Source organism: Humulus lupulus, chromosome 9 (genome assembly GCF_963169125.1).
Source record: "Humulus lupulus chromosome 9, drHumLupu1.1, whole genome shotgun sequence".
NCBI classification, from domain to species: Eukaryota; Viridiplantae; Streptophyta; class Magnoliopsida; order Rosales; family Cannabaceae; genus Humulus; species Humulus lupulus.
The window spans coordinates 63,054,036-63,064,144 of record NC_084801.1 but is presented as its reverse complement, the minus strand read 5'-3'; positions in this window follow the sequence as shown (position 1 = coordinate 63,064,144).

The window sequence follows — 10,109 nt, the reverse complement described above, 5'->3', positions numbered from 1 at the left end:
GCTGCATCAGTAGGCACTAGATTTGGTACAAATTTCGCAAGCCTGTCAAACTTCAAGGCGTACTCTGTAACTGTCATATTGCCCTATACTAGCCTCACAAACTCATTCACTTTCACTGCCCTAACTACCGTTATAATACTTCTGGTTTAACAAGTCTCTGAACCCATCCTAGCTCACATCTTTGGTCTATGATGCCACTTCCCACCAGATACTGGCCTCCTCTCTAAGCATATAGGTGGCACAGGCCACCCTGTCATTACCTTCCACCCTCATGAAACTTAGGATCAAAGTAATCATACTCATCCACTGTTTGGCCTTCTGTGGATCTGGTCCTCCCTCAAAAGTTGGATGTTTTCTCCTGAACCACTCATACAGTGGCTCCCACTTGCTCCCAACCTCAGATGTCTGTACGACTGGTGCCACAACAGGTGGCACAATAGGTGCAGCACTCCTTAACGAAGCCTGCTATCTCAGAAGATGGATCAACTCTTCCTAACTCTATAACCGGGCTTGCATGTCTGCAAGTATCTGCTACAAGTTCTAAGGGACTGGTGGAGGATTCTGGCCCTAGTCATCATCTCTAGCCTCAGACCCTGTGCCAGCTAGTTGTATAAATCGCCTTGGAATCATAACTATCCAAGTTTATCTTCAATCAACGACTCGGCAGTCAGACAATGATGACAGGGTAACACTCTTTCCATGGTCAACTGTTAGAACTCATTCAACCTCAAGGAATCAAGATGCAAATAATCATTCAAATATTCACTCACATGCAACAGCGATGCAAATAAGCATGCCTCAATATTATCACACAGCAGTCAAGGGTCAGTCCTTATCAATATCTCACGCTCCCTATTAATCATGTAGTAAAGCATTTATATTTCATTCAAGCACTTAAGCATATAATCACATGTATAGAATTACCAAACCCTGAGTCGAGCTTGTCTTTAGCGGCGAGGGTACATGTCTAGCCAGTCTTCAGGAACCTTTAAACCTAGACTGCTCTAATACCAAGTTGTAACGCCCTAGATAACCAACACTGCTACACTGTGTATTTGAAATAGTACAAGACATGCTAATCAAGTCATTTGAATAAAAATGTGATCCTAAAGTCATAATCAGGTTTGGGTTAAAATATTTTTGATCATAAATGGTTAATTTCCATTAAAATAGATGTTTGAAACATGGGATCCCAAAAAACAGGGTTTAAAAGACGATTTACAAACTTTAAAAAATTATATACAATCAGTGGCCACTCTAATGGAAAAATGCAAGTTTTAGGCTTCTGTCCCTATACTTTCACTCAGCTGTGGTGGATGAACAACTGACAATGTACACCTCACCCCAGAGCTCTCCAACTCGTGGTTGGTCCAGCTTACCCTTGCATTTACCTTCACCACGTAGCACCCATGAGCCAAGGCCCATCAAGAAAACCATGATTATAGACACATATTCAGTGGTGAAAATTAATGAATCATAAATCAATCATCTAGATAATCAACAAGCCATAGACATCAAATTAACAGCAGTAAACATGTACAGATTCAACAATTTATCTCAATCTACATGCAATACCCAGGGTCGACGTCCTTAGGTCGCACCCTCTGTTTAATCCATTGACTCTAGCTCGCTCAGGTCGAGTCCAGTGTATATTTAGCTGACCTCGGCTCATAGTGGCCGAGCCACGTCCTGTGTGCAACTTATCAGCCCCGACTCTCTTAGTCCATATATTTCATGCTCACATGGCATTATCCTAATCATATAACATATGTATTCAAATACAGGGAATCTCAGTCCCAACACAGCCACACAAGGGTGCAATTTTCATACCTTTAATTCCAAGCGGAGATAACAGAATGGTCCCAAGCACGATCCACAGTCCCGAACCTTGGTGATAAACCTAGTCACAGTATCCAATGAGTTATTGTTAACTTCCAATCCAAATAAACACTTAGGAGACAGAAACTAGCCTCCGGGATCTCAATTTCTACTAAACTAGGTAGTCGAAATTGTCTCGAGCGCCTAGGTTCGAACCCCCTGAGCCTTGCCAATTCAACAAATAATTCTAAGGCTAAAATCCCCAAGTGGATCACAACTTCACTTAGTGGGTCGCGACTTGCCCACAATTCACAGAGCAAGTACCCAAGTCAACTGGGAGGCGGGCCGCGACTTGGCTTAGTGGATCGCGGTGCGCCCCCATCTCAGAGAGCCTCCCAGGGCCAGAAGGTCACATGCGTCACAACGCCCCAGGGTTGGGTTGCGGCGTGCCCCCAAGTCAAAGGCCAACCCAAGCCCTTCTGGGCACACGTGCCACGGTGCCCCAATTTTGGGTTGTGGCGCGCCCTCTATGAACCCAGAAATTCTGGGTTTTCCTCAACTCTTTCCAGCCAAGAACCACAAGGTTCCAAACCCATTACACTCCCACCTCCAACTTAATCACCATGGCAGAACCAAGACTCAAACCATAAATTCTAAGCATACTAGAACACATAAATTCTACCCAAACTTCCAACAATTCATCAACTAACTTATACCAAAGAACCCATAATTAACACATGTTCCAAACTTCAAAACTAGTCAGTTCAAATCAGTAAATTTAAGTTAAACCTTACCTGAATTGGTGACCTAAACTCCTCAGAATTTACTGGTTGTCTTTAAGCTAGTCTTTCCTCAGCTTGACCCAGCCCAAATCAGTCTAATTCCCAACTTCAAGCCTAAGTTCTGCAGCCCTTTTTCCTTCCCCTAACTTCAAAATATAGAGAGAAAGAGGGAGAGAGAAAATCGTGAGGGAGAAGGAGAGAATTCTGATTCATTCTCTAAGTTTCTAGTCACTTCTTAGTATCCCAAAGCTAATCCCAAGTGTTTTGTCTGAGTATATCCTTTGCTTAACAAAAGACTATTTTGCCCCTTCTAAGTTTACTAGTCCTCAAGTTGTCCCTAGGGGTAAAACAGTCATTTCCCCCAGTTCCCGCTAATACCTCAAATGTTCCTAATATTTACTAATTAATTCTCTAATCCAATTAATTACCATTTATTTATTCAGTATCTAATAATTCCCAAGATATTCTCTAAATTCCCATAAATACTCCCATGCTTTCCCCGAGTCGAGTATTAAACCCCGCTGTGACTATTTCGCCAATTCGCTAACTAGGACAGTCTCGAGCCATATGCTGCTAATATATCCACATAATAATATGGTCTCAACAATTTATCACTTATAATCACATTTATGCCATCAATGAGCCAAAATTACAAATATGCCCTTATAAGTTATAAAGGGCCCGCATGCATATTTAATATTCACAAACATGCATATCACATAGTCATATAATCATATTAATCTTGCATGACACATAATCATGCATTAAACAATTAGTTCACGCATATACTAATTATGTCCACCTGGTATGCTAATCAAGGCCCTTTGCAATTTTGGGTCGTTACAAATGTAGTCACAATCATAAAATACATATATTTACAAATATGTCTTCAACGTGTCAAAATTACAAAAATATCCTTCTATTAAGAAACGAGTCCACATGCATGCTTAATACACCTAAACATGCAAACATAGTCACACTACTAAAAAATTGACGTGGTACCATAGTTTTAAATCATGGTAAGAATGTTCATACAATAGTTCTGATAGTATTGTACCATGCAATGTAGTGCCATGTACTAGCTGGAGACAACAGTTCAAATAAAACTGTCGTCTCATGAACCACAAGGGACGACAGTTTCTGTGCAAATGTCATCTCCTACAGTACATGATACAATAGTTTATGGAAAATTGTGGTAACATGACAATAGTTTTTAGGCAATTGTCCTGCAATATGGTACACGAGACATCATAATGTTGTGAACTAATGTACAATACATAAAAATTGGGAATTCGTTTCCCTGTTTTAAACTACTACATTCATCATAAATTTCATGTATGATTACAATATAATTCAGACCAAATCAAAATGTATTATTGCCTTAACCATGTAAGTGTATACTACTACAACAATTGTATGAGAAGTGAGTTTGGAACTGACCTCTCATGCAATGACTTACCATGTAAGCACATAACTTAGAAAGAGAAGAAACTATAAATGCTATATTAGAAATTTCCATATGTATATATCCAAAAAAAAAAAAAACATAATGAGAATGATATATTGATGATAACACAAATTCCAACTCTATGTCTCATGAGAGATATAGATTATTGATTACAAGGCTACATGATTTAACTCTATTCCAACACATCTACTGGAGTACCAATTTTGTAAATCAAATACCAACTTCTTTCTTATTAATTGTGACATTAGCATGCTTAAATTAAACTATCAAATTAATTTCCTTTGAAATGACGACAATAAGAATAGAATCGAGTAGGTATGATGACCCTAAACTAGTAAATGGTAAGACAAAAATAAAGTTATTTTCAAGGAAAATAGTAAACCAATAAAAATCAATAACAACAATACAAGTTCCAATGAATAATGCTCTTCATACTGCCGGCTTGTGAAGTCATTCCATTAAATGCAAGAAGCTTAGCATGAGTATAAATATTACCCAACACTAACAACCCCATTCTATAGGTAGCTAACGTACAATGAGCTCAATAACTCATACCATGAAGTTGAATTTCTTGGAAATTAAAATAGATGAGACCATGCTCAGAAAATCAAAATATGCACAAGAAAAAAAATAAAAGTAAACTTGAGAAATAATTAATGGAATGGTAAGAATTCAGAATTGCATAATAAATGGAAGTACGAACATTTTTTAAGAGTTATGGTGCAATAACTTATGCTTGAGCAAGTGTCAAACAAAGACATAATAATAGATACAAGTATAAAAGGGGCACAAGTTTAATTAAATAGAGTGAAATGCAATAAGAGTAGAAAATGTGTACTTTAGGGCAGCTATGCATTTCCCTTAAAATAGGGACTTAACTATCTATCAACAACAAGTCAAACAATTCAAACAACAGACAATAAGTTTCTTCTTTATATCTCCGCAGCACACAAACAAATTTCCTCAAACCTACTTCACTAAAACACACAATTTCTCAACCATCTGTTATCACTACAGTACACAATTTTAATCTCAAAACCAACTTCACCATGGATGAATATTTAAGATATTCAAACTCTTCTAACACTTGTATAATAATAGTAAAAAATAAATAGGGGAGCATACATACCTCTTGCAATTAAAAATAATAAAGTAAATTGTGCACAACAAGATCTTGTATTCCTCTAAAAGGTCCATCTTTGTTAACTCTATTACTTCCCTCAAATAGTTTCAATGCTTATAAAAAGATTCTAGTATTCATAATAAAGTTTCAAGCAATATATTATTAGTGCTCACACAAAACTTCAAACAGAGAGAAAAAAATTGCTACTTCAAATCTCAATCCATTGAAATGATCCATAGAAATTAAATTAAAAGAGATTAAAAAAATAATTTCATTTCAAATATACACGAGCTAACTAAAAATTGTTACAGAAAAAATACAATTATTAATTAACGAGAAACAAAGAGTCTATATCCTATAATAATAAAATTAATGGCAAAAACTCGTATTCTCTTTAGGCAACTATAATTGTTAACACATTTTCTTTTTCTTAAACTATGGTTGATAACATAATTATAAAAAATAAAAAAAAATCAAAACAACATGCAGAATATAACAAACATGTCAAATAAGTTATCAAATAATTCAAACAAGATTGATAGTAGCAATCACATAAAATTGAAATTCTTCAATAACCAATATCAGGATCCTCAAAACAAAAAGTCTAAGAGCAAACATTGTACTTGTTAATGAAATTTTTGTCCTAACATTTTAATGAAAATACTTTATAGGAACAAAAGCAAGCCGTATTAATAAGTCTAACCGTATATCATATAATTCTTCCAAATTCGATTAAAAATTAAAGTTCAATTTGTTACTAAAAGTCAATGAAATATAATCACTATTTATAAATAATAGAGAACACTCTAAATCTTTTTCTTCTTCGTATATTTTGATGTGTGTTTTAGTTTAGAAAAAGAATCGATAATTGATGCCAAAAACAAAGTCTGCACAAACTTGATCAATTAATTTTCCATAGGCTCTATGTATACGTATATTTATATACATCTCATTATTGATCAACAAAAATGTCAAAATCAATCCTTAAAAAAATACTTAAAATTATGTACAAAAAAGTTTCCATATGCAACAATTTGTTCATAAATTTGACGGTGGAGGCCAGAAAAATCCTCCAAACTCACAGCAGCGACGGAACATTGGGGAGCCAGACGCGACGGAGGTCGACGAGTGGGGAGGCGAGCTTCACAGGTTGGGGGTTTCGAGGGCCAAGGAAGCTCGTGGTGGGGTGCATGTCATTCGGTGGTAGCTAAAGATGGCTCATTTGGTATGGCCGACTGAGATGCAAGAAAAAAAAAGAAAGAGTGGTGGTATCGGGCTGGGAAGAAGAAAGATGAGAGAAAAGAGACTCATACTATTTTATGGATTCTAATTTTAGTATTATCATTTTTAACTCCATTTTCTAATTTTATTAAATAAAATCTGATATTTAATATATTAATTCATTTATTTGTCAATTATTTTATTAGTTACTCTCTCATATTAATTTACCACTTAATTACTAGAGTAAACTTCTTTTAAGTTAAACAAATATTTATCTAATTCATTTTAAATCCCAAAAAATAATTAGATGGTATTTTAAGCCAATTTATCACAATTAGTTAATAAAATTATATTTTTTATTGAAATTAAAAATATTTTGCTATCATTTCCTTAAATAATATAATAATTGAGCGATCAAGTTTTTTTATTCTAAATCTCACAATTTAAAATATAAAATCTTCAAATCTGAATAAATTCCATTTATAAATTAAAAGAGTTCTTATTATTTATTCCTCAATAAATAATGATAATACGAATTAAAAATAAATAACTCTTTAAATTCCAATTATATTTTATTTTTAAATTTTAATATCATTTATTAATTATTCCAAAGAATAATGCATAACTTGGGACATAAAAATCTATTTATTATCCCAATATATTATTAAATCACTGATTTAATTTTCATAATTTTCCCAATTAAATTATTTTTTCAATTAAATATTATTTTTTTCCATAAAATTCGTAGTATAGAATTTGCGGGATGTTACAATATTATACTCCTACTGTTATAAAAACTAATTTGACATATTACAACTTTACAAATTCTCTTAAAAATTATAATATAATGATAAAATTTATTATGACTAAATATATTTTTAATTACAATAAATTACATTTATGTTACTAATACTTTTAGTCATAGTCATAGACTTTTTTAGTAATAACATAATGCTAATGATGATGAAGTATTTTTATTTACAATGTTTATATTTTTCTGTCACAAAATGTATTGTGAATAAAAATAATTTTTTTTGTGATGATATATGTTTCAAATATTTTAATTTATAGAAATTTTCAATTAAAATTAAAAAATTATTTTACTTATACTATTATCATTAACAATTCTGAAATACTATATATACGTTTTGTGACTTACCTTATGACTAATTGGACATAAAAATATAATAATCAATTGAATTAGCAATTAATCTTATAAATTATTAAAAAATTATTTGAATAATTTATTTATATAAAAAAAAGCTCATTTTTTAACTAATAGTTATTCTATGTTGAGAATTATTAATTTAACATTTTTATGAATATATTTATATAATATATTAAATTATATTAAAAAATACAAATTTATTAATACTTGATTAAAAAAATTGTATTTGGATGAGACGATAGTTTTCGTAGAAATGTTGTCTCATGTTAAAAGTAGACAAGTTACGACAGTCTCACTAAAAATGTTGTCTTTTGTAAGTTTTAATTTGCATGACATAACAGTTCAAGAGTTAATGCCATGTCATGTTTATTTTTGACACAATACGACTGTTTTATGAAAATTGTTGTCTCTCATGTGTTGCCTAAGTACAGTTTTGTAGCAGTGTCATATTATAATATGACTCACATAATTCACATAATAATGCAAGTAATCACATAATTATTTCAAGTATTGTCCTCTTGGCCCCTTAATCAAGGTACTAAGTCTTATTAGGGAAATTGGGACGATACACCTTATTTCAAACAGTGCTTATCCGACCAACTCATATCAATTCCCTTTCAAATTCTTCCACATTTTGGGAAAACTAAAAAATTAATGATTACCTATTTTGGAAAACCATACCGACGGGTACACGATTCCCAAGGCAAAATGACAACTTTCCCACCTACCCTCTTCACCTATAAAATCCTTATCTTTCTTTTTCATTCTTCACTTAACACCAAGTGAAAAAACAAAAATAAAAATCAAAGCTTCAAAGTGATTTTCGACAATTTCAAAGCAATCATATCTTTGAATCAGTGTTTTGAGTAAGTCTCTGACCTTTTTGTAGTAACTAAGGTTACCTTTCTCTTAGACCTATTTATTTATGTGATTATAGATTGTCTTTATTTTATAGAATAGATTTAACTTGAGTTGTGGTGATAGAATAAGGTTTTTTTTTTTATAAATAATTTGTGTTTATGATAATAGTATTTAGTGGTTGTGATTAGTATAGTTTAGTATAGTTTTGTGATATTAATAGTCTTGTTTGTGGAAAATGGTTGATTGTGTAAGAATAAATTAATTATGGTATTATTAAAAATTGTTATGGATTGAGTCTACATAAAGCCCTAAAGCCCAATAAGATATTTGGGTTAGTAAATTCAAAATCAACCTAGAGAATTAGAGTTTGTTATTTTATGGTTAGTTAGGATATTTGTGGAATAAGTTGTTATTTAGATAATTACATAGAATTTTCGTAACTATAGGGTACTGTAACTTCGGACCCGTTTTTGACATAGTTATGTTATGATTTTAGAAAAATAGTATATTTAAAAAGTTGTAGATAATTGAATTAGCTTTCTAACGATATAAAGATTGTCTAAATCGAACTCTTACATCTCCAGTTATGTTAATTTTACTACATGTGAGTCCAGATATGGTCACACATTAGGATAATGTTGTACACATCATCATTAAGTTTAATAAAATTGTAAAAATTAAAATAAAATTTGAGGGAAAAATAAGCTCCGAAAGCTGAAAATTTTCCCTCCAATATATACGTAGCTAAAACTCTTTACCTACCAATAAAATTGGTAGCGAAAAATAATTCTGATATAGTTTACATATTTTGCAATTTTTACCTAGGAATAGTTCGTACCATTAAATATTGGTAGGTAAAACTCATCTTTACCTACAAATAAATATAAGTATGTAAGAAATTGGTAGGTAAATGTCAGATTTATTGTAGTGCAATAGCTATAAGCTGTCGCTATTGGAAGCAATTTATTTATGTTTTTATTAATATATATTTACATAATTTAGTTTATTTTTAAAATTATACTATTCATTAATTTTTTTACAATATTTTTTCAATTACTAAAATAACTCTTTTTTTACTAATACAAATTTTATAAATATGTTAAAGAATAATATAGTTAATTTTATAAATAATTTAAAGGATAATACATTTAAATTTTCATATAAAAATTATTATAAATACAAAAGTTAATAATATGAAAAATTTAGAAATAAAAAGAATTTAGTTTTAAAAGAGTTTAATAAATACATATTTTTTTATAAATATATATTTACATAATTTAGTTTATTTTTAAAATTATACTATTCATTAGTTATGATTTTAGATTTTTTATTTGAATTTTGGCAACATTTTATGACTGTCGGCATTAGACTTTTATTACCTGTCGGTGTTGGGGTCAATAGCGACAACGTTTAACTGTCGGCATTGGTCTTCAATTAACTGTCGGTGTTGGGGTCAATAGCGACACCTTTTAACTGTCGACATTAGTCTCAAATTAACTGTCGGTGTTGGGGTCAATAGTGACACATTTTAACTGTCGGCATTGGTCTCGAATTAACTGTTGGTGTTGGGGTCAATAGCGACAGTTAACAGCAATGGTGACAGTTATTAGCTGTCGACATTGGTCGCTATGCCTACAACTTTTAACTGTCGCGCGTAGAGTCCTCCTA